At 46.8% G+C, this 18,935-nt stretch overlaps 1 pseudogene; it reads right to left on the minus strand.

Annotated features, from left to right (window-relative positions):
- Positions 1-292: 292 nt before the first annotated feature.
- Positions 293-8,828, minus strand: LOC114216743 (GTP-binding nuclear protein Ran-like; annotated as a pseudogene).
- Between the last annotated feature and the right edge of the window lie 10,107 nt (positions 8,829-18,935).

Genomic DNA, 18,935 nt, shown 5'->3' on the forward strand with positions numbered 1-18,935 from the left:
TTCCTGGCCCATGATCATGGGCTGAACACATGCTGACCCCCACGCGTGATCACGCGTCATCACGCGCTCCCTGCCTGCTGTCTTGCACATATCCCCCAAACCTCTCTTTACAAAACTCTAGGTGTCCATCTTGCAGGTGGAGAGGTCCCTTGAGCCTGCCACAACCACCCGTTGCCAGCAACCGAAATAAATTTCTCCCTTTCTCCCTTCCAAACCCTCATTTCTGGAGTTATTGACTTCTCTTGCGGTAAATTTATCCGAGTTTGTTTGGCAAGGGCGTTGGCAAACTTAATCAGGAGCTGGGCTTTCGACTTGTCCAGCCCCCAATCTCCCCAGGATCCCCCTGGACGGAGCAGGTGGCCAGGGCTGTGCGAGGGCTCACCCGTTTGTTTCCTGAGTGAGTGGCTGTGATAGGTCGATCAGTAACAATTATACATTTGTGCAAACCCATAGAATGTACAACACTGTACAACATCAAGAATAAACCTTAAGGTAAACTACAGACTCTGAGTAATTATGATGTGTCAATGTATGTCCATCAGCTTAACAAATGTGCGCTCTGGTGGGGGATGTTGACAAGTGGGGGTGCTGTTCATATGGGGGGGAGAGAGAGTATATGGGAACTCTCTGTACCTTCCTCCCAATTTTGCTGTGAACCTAAAACTGCTCTAAAAAATAAAATCTATGTTTTTAGGGGGCTTGGGTGGCTCAGTCGGTTAAACGTCTGCCTTAGGCTGAGGTCATGATCCCAGGGTCCTGGGATTGAGCCCCACATCAGGCTCCCCTCCTCAGTGAGGAGCCTGTTTCTCCCTCTGCCTGCCGCTCCCCCTGCTTGTGCTCTCTCTCCCTCTGTCAAATAAATAAATTAAAATCTTTTTATTTATTTATTTGACAGAGAGAGAGAGAGACAGCGAGAGAGGGAACACAAGCAGAGGGAGTGGGAGAGGGAGAAGCAGGCTTCCTGCTGAGCAGGGAGCCCGATGCAGGCTCCATCCCAGGACCCCGGGATCATGACCCCAGCCCAAGGCAGCCGCTTAACGACTGAGCCACCCAGCCCCCCCCAAAATCTATGTTTTTAAAGTAAAATGAAAAATGAAGCTTTGATTTGAAGGCATATTATTTAGAAGCCCGTTGACTCCAAGCAACAGAAGTTTCGAGCTCACTGAACTTCAGAAGGTTACCAGTGACAGGTGCCTGGCGAACCAGAAGACAGGGATTATTGTTACGGAAGATGGTGGGGGCGGGGGAGCTGCAGTGGGGCTCAGAAAGGCCAAGAAGGCAGCCGCGAGCATAAGCAGAATTCCTGTGGCCTGCCCCTCTCAGTGCTAGCAGCATTTTATGCTCGGTCTCCCCCTTCCTCTCTTCCCTCTCTCCCTTCTTCCCTTGGCCTTTTCTGCTGGCAGACTGCTCCCTCTGCCTCCTCAGACCTACAGCCTTCCATAGCTCCCCTGTGTACACCGAACGGCCCCTGGCTCTTCATAGACACGTGTTGCCTTTCTCCATCCCAATCTTAAATTCCTGGGTGAGGAGACTCTGGTGGCCCTGTACCTTGGGGGCAGGTGTCTGCTCCCTGCCCCAGCATCCCTGGCCACAGTGGGTGGAGGCGGGGACCTGGGAGCCCGGCACTGCTCAGAAAGTCAATGGAGAGGCGGGGCGGGGGGGTGGCCTTAGGAGGGGGTGTGGAGGGCTGGTGGCTTTCAGCTGGGCCTAATTCTGCGACATGTGACAATCGTCCCCTTAGGAGCAGGAGCATTACGTGAGCTGCTGACAGAACTCTGCCCCACTTTCTGTGCTTGCTGCTGGTGCCCGCTTTCCCTTTTGATTTAAGGCCTTGCAGGGGCTCTGATTTGGAGCGTGGCATCAGAGGAATTCTTTACCGCCAACTAGCCTTAATTCCTCCTTCTTACATAACCAAATGGCAACCGAGAGGATGTTTGGATTCTGGCTTGCCTGCCTTTTTTTTTTTTCTTTTCCGGTGCAAGAGTTTATTTATTAATTAGTGTGCAAAAAATTAAATAAATAAAAAGGAAGTAATAAAATAGCCTTGTTGATGTTCTGGTCCGCGTGCTGCGTGCTCATTTGTCGGCAGCCTGGCGTGGGGAAGCGGAGCGCTCGGCCCCGGGGGAGGGGGCCCGCACGGAGGGTGTCAGCATCATCCTCTGCGGATGCGACCGGCCAATGCAATTCATTCCTCTCCTTCCTTCCCCTTGCCCGCCTCCCCCCACCCCCCGTTTCTCCCTCCTCCCTCCCTCTCTCCCTCCGCGCTCCCGCCGCGGGGTCTGGGCACCCTTGCAAGGAAAGAGGGCTTCCTGGGACGGTGGCTTCGAGGCGCGAGAGCTCGCATCAGTCATTCCAAACGACGTTAGGAAGCGGGACGGCATCGATAAGGCGGGGGAAAATCAGGTTCCAGACGGCCTCGGGGGGGCGCTTACGTCCAGGCCAGGGCCGCAGGCCCCCCCCCCCCCACCTCCCCGGCCGCCCGGCGCCCAGCCGGGGACAGTGCTGGTCCCGCCCCCGGCCCTCGACGCCGCGCCCCGTCACTCCTTCACTTCGGGGCTGCGCGCAGGTGTACAGCCGTCGAGGATCGGAGCCCAGGGGTGCCGGGGCTCCCGGAGAGTGTGACTCAGAGGGGCAGAGGTTCCCCGCTCCCCAAAGCCGGGGCGTCCCAGGACGACTGGGAGCCCAGGGCGGTGCGCCCACCACCTGTCCCCTCGCAAGGCTGGTGGAGGGGATGGAATGACTGCCTGATCGGTCTAAGAGAAGCTTCTGGCCCCTCCCCGGATGGTTTGGAGCGGTTCGTAATTCAGGCTGGCCCGCCTTTTCCGGCCCCTCCCAGCACCCTCACCCCCACCCCGAGGACGGGGCAAGCGCTATCGGGCAGGCGGTCCTGGGCACTGTCACTACCCGAGCCAGAGCGTGGCCAGGAGGGCGGGCCAGAGAGCCGAGCGGGCGGGCCGGGAGGCGGGCCTTCCTCATAGGCTCCTCCCACTCCGGGAAGGATGGGGGGTGGGGGCCAGGGGCGCCTGCCCTGTTGGAGTCCTGTTGGGGGCGCCAGCTGCCTTTGGCGAGGTTTTTGGATGTGGGGTCATGCCAGGCTCCTCATCCTTATTCACCTCATGAGACACTCAGAAAATTTATATTATATAATATCCCAATGACTTCCAGGGGTGAACTGGAGAGTATTTGGAGAGTCGAAATGGGGCCTGGTGGAGGAAAAAATGATTTCATTGTGTGTATTATGCAATCATGTAAAGAAAATGAAATATAAACTATTAGAAATGGTGTTAAATACCCAGCAGGCATATACAGTTTCCTAATGAAGTCTTCACAACCCTCCCTTTATGTTCTCCTTTATACTATGGAAAATTTCACACATAAAAAAACAGATGAGTAGATAATCCTCAGCTTCAACAATTATCAAGGTAGGGTCAATTTCGTTTCATCTCTCTCCCCACCCACTTCCCCCTCCTGTTCTTATCCTTTCATTTTTTTTTTTAAAGATTTATTTATTTATTTGAGAGAGAGAGAGAGCAGGGTGGGGAGGGGCAGAGGGAGAGTTAGAGAATCTCAAGCTGACTCCAGGCTGAGTGTAGGCATCCAGGGCAGGACTCGATACCACCACCCTGAGATCATGGCCTGAGCCAAAATCAAGAGTCAGAGGCTTAATAGACTAAGCCACCCAGGTGCCCCATCCTTTCATTTTTTTAATGATAAATTGAGCTTGTGTTTTAGTTAGTCTTTGCTGTGTAACAAGCCACCCCAAAGTGTACTGGCCTAAAACAGCAATAGTCCATGCTCTGTCATGATTGTGCTGGTTTGGCCGGGCACTTTCTCCGTGGGTTTTGACTGGACTCATTCAAGAGGGAGGCTCAGCTGGGCTAGAAGGTCCAAGATGGCTTCACTTGCGTGTCTGGCTGTGGACTAGGACCCCTCAAGTCTCCTCTCCTCCATGACTTCTCCTGTTCTAGTAGGCTAGATGGACTCTTACATAGCAACCCGAACCTTCTAAGGGAATCAACACAGAAGCCTCAAGCTTCCTGTCTTAACTGTGGGAGCCCCAAGTCACGTCCACCTCTTTCTATTGGCAGAAGCAGATCACAGGGCCAACCCAGACTCTCGGGTGGGGGGATGGAGAAATAGCCAGGCTCCTAGATGGGAGGAAGACGTGGGAGGACCTACTACACAGTGCAAAGGAGCATGGGAGGAATTGGTGGCCTTTAATCAATCTAGCACAGTTTGCTTTCATCAACTTAAGTTTTTATATGAGGTTTAACGCTTGCAGCGGCCACACATAATTCCCGATCTAGACTTTTTGATGATTAACACTTGAATGCTTGATAGTCACCATTGAGGAGAAACTTTGTTAGCACAGGTAAGCAATTGACTCTTTTTTTTTTTATCATCCATTTAAAATTGTGCAACAGTTGGAATTATATTTAAAGCATCTAGCAGCTCTTCCTTTAGTGGACAGGTGAGATGTTGAAATTTCTTACTGTAATGCATATGGATTTTGAAACCAAACGTGTCTCTTCCTATTAGGCACTTAAAATAAAGATGGTCTAATTGGCGGAAGGCACATGCATTAGAGAGCTGCCAACCTGTGGTTGGCGTGGGCGCCATGGAATTTCGAACCAGCCACAGAAGGATAGAGGTATCTGGTACATGTGGAGATGGTGTTTCTGGGCACGCTGTGAGGGCCCCCCTCTACCAGCCTCATACCGTACTACCAGAACTGTGTCCGTGCCAACCTCTGGTGGGGCAAGAATGGGCGTGGCCACGAACTCCAAGTGAGGGTCTCCAGTTAGTTTTCAAACAAGCCAAAGGAAGAGCTTCTCAAAGTTTGTAGTTACTTTTAGCAGAAATGTCATAGTACTGAAGATTCTTTCAATGGAAAATGATGGATTTTGCCTTAACTTTCCTGTCCTTAATACCCACTTTGATGCCACCCAACGTGATGGGGATGTTTTCACATACTTGTACCAAATCTCTATGCCAGTGAGGCACATCCTTGGAAGTAACGCTCGATGTTACATCAGACATTACGACGGCACGCTGGGTTCATACATAACAGCCATCTCTCCTTGGTCCACCAAATTTCTCCTGATCCCTTGAATTCCATACATTGAACTCAACGGTCCTCTTCTGGTGTGGAACACAAGCAATGGGCGTCAACCTCCAACGTAGTCACATACTTCTCCAATTCACCAGTCAAATGATGTTCCACAAATGTCATTTTTCCAGCACCATCATCACCAACCAACACAAGTTTGAACTGAACTTGTGATTCTCCTTGGGCAGCTTCCAGAAGCATCCCCGTGCTCCATCTGACTGAGGGCGTTATGACCATTATTCTTGCATTTACTGTTAACATGATAGCATTCTCCATCTGTGTACCCTCTTGTAAAACTAGGCAACAGTCTACAAGACCACCCTCTACAAGACCAGTCTACAAGACCACACTTCTCACACCCACTACAGAGTTCAGGGGTCCCCAAGACCACCCTCAGGTTTGATTATTTGCTAGAAAGACTCACAAAACTCACTGAAAGTTGTTATACCCACAGTTATAGTTTACTACAGTGAGACGATACTGATTAAAATCAATTAAGGGAAGGGACGCCTGGGTGGCTCAGTCATTAAGCGTCTGCCTTCGGCTCAGGTCATGATCCCAGAGTCCTGGGATTGAGCCCCACTTTGGGCTCCTTGCTCAGTGGGGAGCCTGCTTCTCCCACTGCTTGCCACTCCTGCTGCTTGTGCTCTCTCTCTCTGACAAATAAATAAATAAAATCTTTTTAACAAGGGGGGGACAGAGAGAGGGGCCTGAGCAAATCTGTGCTAAGTTGCCTGGGGCACTGACCACCACTCCCAGGTCCAAGTTGGACCCTGAGCTTCAGGCAGAATAAGATCTGCCACCACCACACCCTAGGAGACCAGGCATCTTGGAGGTTACATGCACACGTGACTCTGGGAAGGAAGGCCACACCCAGCATGTGGGACAGACGTAGATGGTGAAGAATCTGGAGCCCCATCAGTCTACCCGTTCTAAGAGTAGGTGACAGATTGTTTTCCAAAACGGCCACAATTAAAAAAAAAGAAAAAAGGCCACGATTCCAGTTGCATGAGGTATCTAGAATAGTTAACTCATAGAAACAGACAGTAGAATAGAGGTACCAGGGGCCAAGGAAGGGGGAAAGAGGCAGTCACTGTACAGAGTCTGAGTTTGGGATGATGAAAAATTCTGGAGTTGACAACACCTAAGGCTGGTGAGAATGTGGAGCAACAGGAACGCTCATTCATTGCTGGTGGGAATGCAAAATGGTACAGCGGCTTTGGAAAGTAGTTTGACAGTTTCTTACAAAACTGAACATAGGCGGGGGCCTGGCTGGCTCAATCGGTGGAGTGTGCCACTCTCCATCTTGGGGTCATGAGTTCGAGCTGCACAATGGGTATAGAGATTACTTTAGTTTTTTTTATTTTTTAAAGATTTTACTTATTTATTTATTTATTTGACAGAGAGAGAGACAGCGAGAGAGGGAACACAAGCAGGGGGAGTGGGAGAGGGAGAAGCAGGCTGCCTGCCGAGCAGGGAGCCCGATGTGGGGCTTGATCCCAGGACCTGGGATCATGACCTGACTGAAGGCAGACGCTTAACCGACTGAGCTACCCAGGTGCCCCTACTTTTAAAAAAGTGTGAAGAAAAAAAACCACAAAAAAAACACTAAACATAGACTTACCATATAATCCAGCAAACGCATTCCTTGGTATTTACCCAAAGGCTTTGAAAGCTTATGTCCACACAAAAACGTGCACACAGATGTTTATAGCAGCTTGTTCATAATTGCCAAAACTTGGATGCAACCGAGATGTTTTCAGTAGGTGAGTGGATAAACAGTGGTACATCCACACCGTAAAATATGATTCAGCACTAAAAAGAAATGAGCTGTCAAGCCATGTAAAGTCATAGAGGAAACTTAGATGCATGTTACTAAGTGAAAGAAGCCAATCTGAAAAGTCTACATACTGTATACTTCCAACTATATGACATTTTGGAAAAGGCAAAACTACAGAGACAGTGAAAAGATGGCAGTTGCCAAGGGTTAGGGGAGAGAGAGGGATGAATAGGCAGAACACAGAAGAGTTTTTGAGGCAGTGAAAAGAAATGGTCCTATACTAACTCAAAAGTGCTAAATGAATAAAAGATAACATTTTTTTAAGTATATTTAAAAAAAATGCTCTGGAAATGAATGGTGGTGATGGTTGTACAATGTGAATGTATTTCATGCCACTTGAATGTATACCTAAAAATGGATAAAAGGGTAATTTTGATGTTACGTATATTTTACCACAATACAAAAAAAAAAATTTTTTTTTTAAAGTAAGCTCCACGCCCAATGTGGGGCTTGAACTCACAACCCCGAGATCAAGAGTTGCCTGCTCTACCGACTGAGCCAGCCAGGTGCCCTACGATATAAAATATTTAAAGAAAACATATGGCCACAATTATTACCCTCCCTGTACCTGTACCTTCCTCAATGCAGAGCAGCTCCTCTCATCAAGAGATGTAGCCCTTGAACCTGGTCTTGGGACTTGCTCTGACCAATCCGAATACCAAATGTCATGCCTGGTCCAGGCCTGTCAAGAAGCCTTGAGCATTTTTGCTGTTTCTGTTTGCTCTCCTGCAACCCAGCCACCTCCCTATGAACAGACCCAGGCTCGCCTGCTGGGGGATGCCAAGACCATGTGGGAGAAAGACGATCTGACCGGCTGAGGCCATCCCAAACCAGCCTGCCCCAGCCAACCTGGCAGTGGATACTGTAGATGTGGGCATGAACCACATGCATCAGTGGACTAAGTCCAGATTGCCAGTCCACAGAATCAAGAGCTAAATCAAGGGTTGGATGGGGCTTCTAGGTGGTTCAGTTGGTTAGGCATCTGACTCTTGATTTTGGCTCAGGTCATGATCTCAGGATCCTGCATCAGGCTCCATGCTCAGTGTAGAGTCTGCTTGAGACTCTCTCTTGCTCTCTCTGCCCCTCCCCCCTCACTTGCGCGCTCTCTCTCTCTCTCTCTCTAAAAAAAAAAAAAGTTGGTGTCTTAAGGCACTAAGCTTAGTGGTGGATTGTTTTGTAGCAAAAGCTAACTGTCTCAGAGTGTGGTGATGGAGGTAAATAAGGACCTTCCTGGTGAGGAGCCTAACCCTCTCAGATGCTGGTTTCCCTTAAGTTGGAGTGTTTGAGGGACACTGGCCACTAAGGGTTCTGGGAACACTTTTGGAGATAGCTATTACCTTCATTGATGTTGAAGAAGCCTAGAACTTCTTGGAGGTCCAGGTTCCAGCCTTATGGGTTCTTGGATTTCAGAATCCAATATGAAAGAAAGTGGGTGAGTGAGAGAGCAACTAGCCAAGAACTTCTGGCGTGATGGCGGTGGGCATGGGGATAGGAAGGGCTTGGGAGCCCAAGCTGGCCCTCCCAAGAAGCAGGCCCACCTGCTCTCCGTTGAGCCTCCAGGATGCTGTGTGGGCAGCCCGGCAGCAATGCCCCCAGGCAGGTTGGTGGGCCCACTCTGCTTCCCCTGGTGGGAGGCTCAGATGGGCCAAGGTTAATGCTAAATCTGGAGATTCTTACTCAGAGCTGGGTTTCACACCTTCTGGCATTCAATACTAGCCTAGTTTTTAATAAAAACAACACTATTTTGGTGCTGTAAACCTATTTTTCACCATCTGGCATACCCTTATGCCTCTTACGTTTTTTCTTCTAGTACCACCTGACAGGAAAAAACCATCATGGGACTAGAAGCTCCCTACCAAGGAGGATATTACTGCACATTCAAATGGACAAGGTACCTCTCTGCAGGTTGCAGCTGCTTTATTCTGAGCAGCAGACTTTAAAAAAACCTCTTTCCACAAATGTCAATAGAACAAAAGAAGTTTGGCTCGTGAAATATTAAGATAAAAAATAAGTTTGATTTTTTTTTTTTTTTTTTTTGCATAACAGATGATGACAATCTAAAAATACGCAAGAGGCTAACGAGGAAGAAAAACCACTCCTTCTGTCTGAGGGGAATGGTGAAATAATGGCCCAAAGCTGTCCTCTACAATTCCTTTGGGAGTGACATTAAAGGAATGGAAGGCATGGGGAAACCAATGGGAAAATTAGCTTAAAAAAAAAAGATTTCATTCTCAAGCAATCTCTGCATCCAACATGGGGCTCTAGCTCACAACCCCGAGCTCAAGAGTCGCATGCTCTACCAACTGAGCCAGCCAGGCGCCCCCAGGAAAATTAGCTTTGTTAGTAAAATTAGCTTAATTAGGAAAAATAATTCTCATCAGATCTAGCTTTTAACAAATCAATGGGCATTTTATGATTCTATGTATTTTCTGGAGTAGAAGTCTGATGTCAGACTTATGCTCACCAGCACTTTTTTACCAATAAGAAGAGCTACTCCAAAGCACACAAATGTCTCTAGGGAAGGGGTCTTGGCCTCTTTTTACTCCGTGAGCCTGTGGTTCTTCTTGGTTCTTGTGTATGTGAGATGAGTGTGTCTGTGTGTGCACGTGAGTGGGAGGTGGATGCAGGCTTTGTAGTTGTTTGAAGAGTTTCTGATTTGGGGGAGCCCTTACATAGAAAAAAAGAACAGAATGGATACAGAATTAGGTAGGAGAGGGGTGTTACTTAGAGGAAGAAAGAAAACACAATACGTAGCATTTTTAAAAAAAAGTAATCTCTACACCCAACGTGGGGCTAGAACTTAGGACCCCAAGATCAAGAGTTACATGCTCTACTGACTGAGCCAGCCAGGCGCCTAGCACATAGCATTTTAAAGGCTGAGAAATACCTCAAATCTCACATAATTCAGAAAACTGACATAAACTTTTATTAACTGCCTGACAACCTCCCACAAGGCTTTTCCCCTATTTTTGACTGCAGACTCTTTGAGCCCTTTTTGTATGACAACAATTTTGTGATATCATTTTCTAGCAAGAGGATAGAAAGATAACTTACTCTGTTTTTCTTCTGGTGTAGTTGATGGAAATTTGGTTTTCACTATTTTTTTAAAAGATTTTTTTGTTTATTTATTCATAAGAGACAGAGAGAGAGAGGCAGAGGGAGAAGCAGGCTCCCCGCTGAGCAGGGAGCCCGATGTGGGACTCGATTCCAGGACCCTGGGATCATGACCCGAGCCAAAGGCAGATGCTCAACCATCTGAGCCACCCAGGCGCCCTGGTTTTCATTATTGATAGTTTAGAAAATTTTCGGCTTTGCAATTTGTTATTAGCAATGCTGTATACATTTGGGGGACTGCTGTCAAATATGGGGAAACCTCTATCAAGTTTCTTTTATAGAAAAGCTGTACATTTTCAGGGCATATCAAGGATTCAATTTCAGGGACCAATCTCAAATACTCTGAATTAACAATACTCATCAGCCAACTTGACCTCAATGCCTTGTCGAGGTCTATTATGAAATCTCTGTTATCTTTGTCAATGTCAGTATTTTGGTCAAATCAGCAAGAAATTTAAATATTTTCCCATTGTGTTCATATACTTCACTTTTCATTCAGTAGATGATTAAACAAACCAAGAACACATTTATTACCTCTATTCAAAATTTATCGCTTTCTCCTTTGGTATGATCTGAAAAAAAATTTTGTTACAGTTTATTTTTCCACGCCAGATTTGTTTCTTTTGGTTACATATGGACATACCTGAAAAATAATTTCATTTTATAGGGATTTTGCAATTATCCTCACTGCATTATTGATGATATTCTTGGGAGGGCAAATTTCTGTTTTGATCTGCCCACAAGTTGAGGCATTTGGTGATTGGAAGAATTTCCCACAGACTAGTTTGCGCTCTGCACATTTCAAACCTCGTTTTTCCTCCTCCCACGCCCCAGCTGCTGTAGTGCTCGATGTCATGATGCCAGGTGGGCAGTGGGATTATTCCCGGAAGTCATTCCTACCCCGGGATGGCCGGTAATAACTGCATGTGTAAACAGTTCCCATTAAAGGCACACTCAATGTATTCCCAACTCCACTTCCCCTTAGCCAGACCCCAAAAGCCCTGGGCCGCTCCAGGACCAGAGGGGCAGTGTGACAGAGGGTCAGAGCGGGAAGAGAGCGACCTTAATTAATTACAGCTCAAATAGTTCACTTCTGCAAACTGTAGCAATACACATGACCAGGTGAATACATTTCTGGGGCCCCGCCGAGGGTCTTCAGCAAATGAGGCGCCCCCTCGCTTCAGCTTCATTAGCTCCGGGCGGGTGTGAGTGTGCGAGGGTTTTTTGTTTCTTTCTTTAACGAGCGGCAGCGGAATACCAAAGGGCCTACTCCGGAAGGCTCGGATCTGCGTCTCCCTACGACCTTGAACAAGCGGCTCGCCTCTGCGTCCACCTCGGTCCCGCAGCGGCCGGCCTCCAGCGCGCGCAGGGGCCCCCCAGGGTCGACCCCGTCCTCGGCCGTGCAGCCCCGTGGCCTCTAGAGGGCACTCCACCCCCATCCCGGAGCACCGGCCGCGTGCGCTCGGTTGCCAAGCGGACCGCGGCGTCTCGCGGCTGGACCGGCTCCCGGGGATTTCCGGTGCTCTGCGCGCAGGTGCTCGGCGCGGCCGGTCAACGCCTGCAGAACCCAGGTCAAGGCCGCGGGGCCTGACGCGGACCCCGCTCAGGTTTGAACGACTGCTCGTGACGGGGCAGGAGCCTCAGGGAGCGCGCCGGCTTCCTCACTGAAGTTCGGGGAACCCTTTCAGGTGCACAGAAGAGTTTTCCTTACCCATGAGCCCCCGGCGGGGCAAAGGGCCGGGCCCCCTGATGAGGTCTGCGGGGGCGAGGGGAGGGTGGCTTCCCCAGCACTGGGCCTCCTCTGGGGACTTGGCCACCCGTCAGGCTCCTAAAGCGTAGAGGACACCCTTGCTCTTGATTTGGGGTGTCGGGCCTGGGAGGGGGTCTTAGGTGATTTCGGGGTGCTTGTGACAGGGCGGGACCGCGAGCCGGGGTGGGCACACCAGCTAGAGAAGAAGGCGCCGGGCCTCTGAGGGCCTGTGTTGGTGGCACCACCCGGAGCTGTGCCGCCGGATCCTATGGGGTCCGCACCGCCCCTATTTGGAGGCCAGGCTATGCCCTGGGAGGAGGGCCCACCCCGCGGGGCAGCCCCCTCCGAGGCTGGCTGGCTTGGGTCTGGGAGCCGTGGCCGTAGCTCAGGTTTTCAACAAAGTATTGTCTTTGACCGCTGGGCCTCAGGTCCCTGGGGGTCTGCGGGAGACTGTCCAGAGCTCCCCTTCCAGGTCTGAGCAGAGGGTTGGGGCGAGGAGGCAGAATCAAAGGATTCAGGTGAGAAAATCACTGTGGTGACTATGCCGATCATCAGTCCCCACAGCTGAACCCTGGGATAGCCCCAGTTCAGGTGTGGGAGGCTGCTGGGCTGGGCCCGGCCCGTTGTGGCCACGGCACAATCACAATAGCTACTGATTGGGGGTGGGGGTCAGGGGGCGGGAAGGGTTGGCCAACAGAGGAGGTACAGGAGGGTATCTGTGGAACCGGTGGGGGGCGGGCTGAGGGGGTGCCAGACTTCTTGCAGCCCCAGGCAGAAAAGGCACACGATGTGTGTGTGCGCGTGTGTAAATCAGCATAACACAGAAGTCATTGTTTTAATCACCTTCAAGCGTACAGTTCACTAGCATTCCGTCCAGTCCCAGTGTTGTGCAACCATCAACTTTATCTAGTTCCAGAACTTTTTTTTTTTTCAAAGATTTTATTTATTTACTTGACAGAGAGACACAGCGAGAGAGGGAACACAAGCGAGGGAGCGGGTGGGAGAGGGAGAAGCAGGCTTCCCGCGGAGCAGGGAGCCCGAGGCGGGGCTCGATCCCGGGACCTGGGATCATGTCAGGACCTGAGCCGAAGGCAGACCTTAACAACTGAGCCACCCTGGCGCCCCCAGAACATTTTTATCACCACAAAAGGGAACTGGTACCATTAGCTGTCACTCCCTATCCCCACCCCTCTCCCAGCCCCAGGCAACCACTACTCTTTCTGTCCCTATGGATTCGCCTATTCTGGGTATTTCAGACAGGTGGAGTCATAGACTATTTGGTCGTTGGCTTTCCCGGAGCGTGATGCTTCCAAGGTTCATCCGTGTCCTAGCGTGTACGGGTACTTCATTCCTTTTTGTGGCCGAAAAATATTCCGTTGTGCGGACATAGTTGTAGTGCATTCTGTTTATCCATTCCGCTATGAATGGCACTCGAGCCGTTTCCACATTTTGGCGACTCTGAACAGAGACACATGTAGCTTTCCTCTGTGTCTTGCCCTCGTCTGGGGGTTCCTCTGCGTGCAGCACTCCCTGCTGATGCTCGGATGTGAACGGCCCCCCCACCCTCGCCGGGGGAATCTCGGGGCTCATCAGGCTCGGCCTCAGGCCCGGATATGAAGCAAGAAGAGGGGAGACCGGCTGGCTGTGGGGCGGCAAAGGGTGCGGGGAACCTGTGGAGGCTCCGCCTGCACGAGCAGACCAACGTGGTCTTTCTTTGCCAAGGGAGAGGGGCACGTTGTGATGGCCAGTTCTAGGAAAGGTAGCCGGTCTCCCCCTTTACTTCCAGAAATCTCTGGGTGGGGGACTCTGTCTCCAAATCCACATGCAGGGAATCTTCCCTGGGCCTGTGGATCCGTGAACAAACCAGGTCAAGGTAAGCTTTTAATGGCTGGGGGTCCTTTGACCTGTCAAGTCTTCTAGTTACAGAAAATAAGCCCGCCTTCGTCCTCTCTGTTCCACCCTGCTCTTGACTAGAAATCAGCTGCTCAGTGAACAGGAGCAACTCCATTCCAAATCAGGTCGTTTGGAATTCAGCATTTCCTAACTGACATACCATGGGTAAGCTGCTCTCAAATTTCCAGGTACCATTTGAAAAAAAATTTTTTTATTTTTAAATTCTAGTAGAATTAACATACAGCGTTATATTAGTTTTAGGTGTGCAGGATAGTGATTGAACAGTTGTATCCATTACTCGGCGCTCATGACAAGCGCCGTCCTTCATCCCCATCACCTATTTCCCCCATCGCCCCAACCCACCTCCCCTCTGGTGACCATCTGTTTCTTCTCTAGAGTTAGGAGTCTGTTTTTTGGTTTGTCTCTCTTTTTTCTTTGTTCATTTATTTCTTAAATTCCACATGAGTGAGATCATATGGTATTTGTCTTTCTCTGACTGATTTCACTTAGCATAATACCCTCTAGCTCCATCCATGTTGTTGCTAATGGCAAGGTTTCATGCTTTTTTATGGCTGAGTGGTATTCTATTGTGTATATATACCACAACTTAACTATCCATTCATCTATTTTTTAAAAATAATTTATTTGAGAGGGAGAGAGAGCACATGAGCACAAGCAGGGGGAAGAGGGAAAAGCAGGCTCCCCACTGAGCAGGGAGCCCGACGTGGGGCTCGATCCCAGGACCCTGAGATTGTGACCCGAGCTGAAGGCAGGCACTTAACCGACTGAGCCACCCAGGCGCCTCTCCATTCATCTGTTGATGGACATATAGGTTGCTTTTCTATATTGGCTAGTGTAAATAATGCTGCAATACATGTGCTTGTATCCTTTCAAATTAGTGTTTTGGTTTTCTTTGGGTAAATGCCCAGTAGTGGAATTACTGGATTGTATGGTAATTATCTTTTTAAGTTTTTTTTAAATTATTTTTTTAAAGATTTTATTTATTTATTTGACAGAGCACAAGCAGGGGGAGCGGCTGGCAGAGGGAGGGGGAGACGCAGGCTCCCCACGGAGCAGGGAGCCCGATGTGGGGCTCGATCCCAGGACCCCAGGATCATGACCTGAGCTGAAGGCAGATGCTAAACCGACTGAGCCACCCAGGCGCCCCTCTTTTTAAGTTTTAGAGAAGACTGGATGATACTGTTTTCCCCAGTGGCCGCACCAGCTTATATTCCCACCAACAGTGCACAAGGGTTGTCCTTTCTCTCCACAGCCTCGCCAGCACCTGTTGTTTCTTGTGTTGTTGATTTTAGCCATTCGGACAGGTGTGAGGTGGTATCTCATTGTAGTTTTGATTTGTCTTTGTGCCAAGTGGTGTTGAGCATCTTTTCATGTGTCTGTCGGCCATCTGGATGTCTTTCTTTTGAGAAATGTCTGTTCATGGCTTCTGGCCATTTTTAAATTGGATTATTTGTTTTTTGGGGGGTTTTTTGGTGTATAATTCTGTTATTTTTAATTTATCATTTCAGTGACAGTAATTTATTTTTAAATCTTACTGAGTTAATGATACAGACATGTTGCAAAAGCAAAAGGTATGAAGGGTTTATATTGAAAAATGTGTTGCTTCTATTGTCAGTTCATGTGCATACATTTTTCTCCCTCAGAGGTTACCAATTTTAGCAGTTTAAAAAATTTTTTTAAAGATTTATTTATTTATTTGAGAGAGAGAGCATGAGCAGGGTGGGGGAAGAGGGAGAGAGAGAATCTCAAGCAGACTCCCCAGTCAGCATGGGGCCCGACTCAGGGCTCAATCCCATGACCCTGAGATCATGACCTGAGCTGAAACCAAGAGTGAGACACTTAACCAACTGAGCTACCCAGGCGCCCTCAGTGTTTTAAAAATTATTCTGAAGATATTACAGGAATAAAACACACATGTATGTGTGTATGTGAATGTGTATTTTTCTTACCAAAATGGTGGTTTAGTATAAAAAATGTTCTGCAAGTTGTATAAGTTCTTTATATATTTTGGATACTAACCCTTTATCAGATAGGTCATTTGCAAATATCTTCTCCCATTCAGTAGGTTGCTTTTTTAAAAGTTTTGTTGACTGTTTGCTGTGAAGAAGCTTTTTATTTTGATGTAGTCCCAATAGTTTATTTTATTTTTCCAATAGTTTATTTTTGCTTTTGTTTCCTTTGCTTGAGGTGACATATCTAGACAAATGTTGCTACAGCCAATATCGGAGAGATTACTGCCTGTGCTCTCTTCTAGGATTTTTATGGTTTCAGGTCTCACATTTAAGTCTTTAGTCAATTGTGAGTTTATTTTTGTCTATAGTGTTAGAAAGTGGTCCAATTTCATTCTTTTGCATGTTGCTGTCAAGTTTTCCCAACACCATTTGTTGAAGAGACTGTCTTTTTCCCATTGCATATTCTTGCCTCCTTTGTTGTAGATTAATTGACCATGTAATCATGGGTTTATTTCTGGGCTCTTTATTCTGTTCCTTTGATCTGTGTGTCTGTTTTTCTGCCAGTACCGTACTGTTTTGATCACTACAGCTTTGTATTTATCTTGAAATGTGGGATTGTGATATCTTTAATTTTGTTCTTTTTCAAGATTGCTTTGGTTAGGGGCGCCTGGGTGGCTCAGTTGTTAAGCGTCTGCCTTCGGCTCAGGTCATGGTCCCAGGGTCCTGGGATCGAGTCCTGCATCAGGCTCCCTGCTCAGCAGAGTCTGCTTCTCCCTCTGCCACTCCCTCTGCTTGTGTTCCCTCTCTCACTGTGTCTCTCTCAAATAAATAAATAAAAATCTTAAAAAAAAAAAAAAGATTGCTTTGGCTAATCTGGGTCGTCTATGGTTCCATACAAATTTTAGGATGATTTGTTCTAGTTCTATGAAAAATGCTGTTGGTATTTTGATAGAGATTGCATTTATTTAATGTAAGTTGCTTTGGGTAGTATGGACATTTTAATAATATTGGCTTTCCCAATCCATGAGCATAGAATATCTTTGTGTCATCTTTAATCTCTTTCATCAGTGTTTTTATAGTTTTCAGAGTACAGCTCTTTCACCTCCTTGGTTAAGTTTATTTGTAGGCATTTTATTCTTTTTTTTTTTTTTAAAGAATTTATTTATTTGACAGAGAGAGACACAGTAAGAGAAGGAACACAAGCAGGGAGAGTGGGAGAGGGGGAAGCAGGCTTCCCGCCGAGCAAGGAGCCCGACGCAGGGCTCGATCCCAGGACTCCGGGATCATGACCCGAGCCGAAGGCAGACGCTTAACGACTGAGCCACCCAGGCGCCCCTGTAGGCATTTTATTCTTTTTGATGCAGTTGTAAATGGGGTTGTTTTCTTTCTCTTTCTGCTACTTCATTATGAGTGTATAGAAATGCAATAGATTTCTGTATATTGATTTTGTATTCTGTGACTTTACTGAATTCATTGATTAGTTCTGATAGTTTTTTGGTGGAGTCGTTAAGGTTTTCTATATATAGTATCATGTCATCTGCAAATACTGAAAGTTTTATTTTTTCCTTACCAATTTGGATGCGTTTTCTTTCTTTTTGTTGTCTGATTGCTGTGGTTAGGACTTCCGGTATGATGTTGAATAAAAGGGGTAAGAGTGAACATCCTTGTCTTGTTTGATTTTAGGGGAAAAGCTCTCAGTTTTTCCCCTTCGAGGATGATATTAGCTGTGGGTTTTTCATATATGCCCTTTATTATGTTTAGGTATGTTCCCTCTACCTCTACTTTGTTGAGAGTTTTTATCATGAATGGATGTTGTACTTTGTCAAATGCTTTTTTTTGCATCTATTGAAATGATCATATGGCTTTTATCCTTTCTCTTGTTGATGAGATAGATCACATTGATTGATTTGTGAATATCGAACCACCCTTGTATCCCTGGAATAAATCCACTAGATCGTGGTGAATTATTTTTTTAAATGTATTGTTGGATTTAGTTTGCTGATATTTTGTTGATAATTTTTGTATCTGTATTCATCAGAGATATTGGCCTGTTCTTTTTTTTGTGGTGTCTTTATCTGGTTTTGGAATCAGGGTTATGCTGCCCTCATAGAATGAATTTGGAAGCTTTCCTTCCTCATCTGTTTTTTGGAATAGTTTTTGAAGAATAGGTATTAACTCTTCTTTAAAAGTTTGGTAGAATTCCCCTCTGAAGCTATCTGGTCCTGGACTTTTGTTTGATGGAAGTTTGTTGATCACTGATTCAGTTTCATTGCTGGTAACTGGTCTGTTCATATTTTCTATTTCTTCCTGATTCAGTTTTGGGATGTTATGTTTCTAGGAATTTATCCATTTCTTCTAGGTTGTCCAATTTGTTCGCATATAATTTTTCATAATATACTCTAATAATCCTTTGTATTTCTGTGATGTTGGTTGTCATTTCTCCTGTTCATTTGATTTTGTTTATTTGAGCCCCCCCCCCGTCTCTCTCTTTTTTTTTTATCAGTGTGGCTAAAGGTTTATCAACTTTGTTGATCTTTTCAAAGAACCACCTTCTGGTTTCATTGATCTATTGTTTTTTTTTTTAGTTTCTATTTAATTTATTTCTGCTCTAATGTTTTGTTATTTCTTTCCTCCTACTGGTTTTTGCTCTTGTTTGTTCTTTTTTTCCTGACTCCTTTTCTTGTAAGGTTAGGTCACTGATGTGAGATTTTTCTTGCTTCTTGAGGTAGGATTGCTATAATCTTAGAACAGCTTTTGCTGCATCCCAGAGATTTTGGACCACTGTGTTTTCATTTTTATTCATCTTTATGTATTTTTTGATTTTCTCATTGATGTCTTGGTTGACCCATTCATTGTTTAGTAGCATGTTATTTAACCTCCATGTATTTGTGTTCCGTCCAGGTTTTTTTTTTTCCTCTGGTTTATTTCTGGTTTCATAGCGTTGTCTTCAGAAAAGATGCATGGTTTAAGTCTTTTTTAATTTATTGAGACTTGCTTTGTGGCTTAATGTGATCTTTTCTGGAGAATATTTCATGTGCACTTGAATGTGTTTTCTGCTGTTTTAGGATGGAATGTTCTGAATATATCTGTTAGACCCATCTGGTCCAATGTGTCATTCAAAGCCACTCTTTCCTTGTTGGTTTTCTGTTTGGATGATCTATCCATTGATGTAAGTGGGGTATTAAAGCCCCCTACTATTATTGTATTACTATTGATTTCTTCCTTTATGTTTGTTAATTGCTGCTTTATGTAATT

Source organism: Eumetopias jubatus, unplaced genomic scaffold, assembly GCF_037043125.1.
Source record: "Eumetopias jubatus isolate StellerSeaLion01/CBP00866 unplaced genomic scaffold, mEumJub1_p1.0 scaffold_11, whole genome shotgun sequence".
NCBI lineage: Eukaryota > Metazoa > Chordata > Mammalia > Carnivora > Otariidae > Eumetopias > Eumetopias jubatus.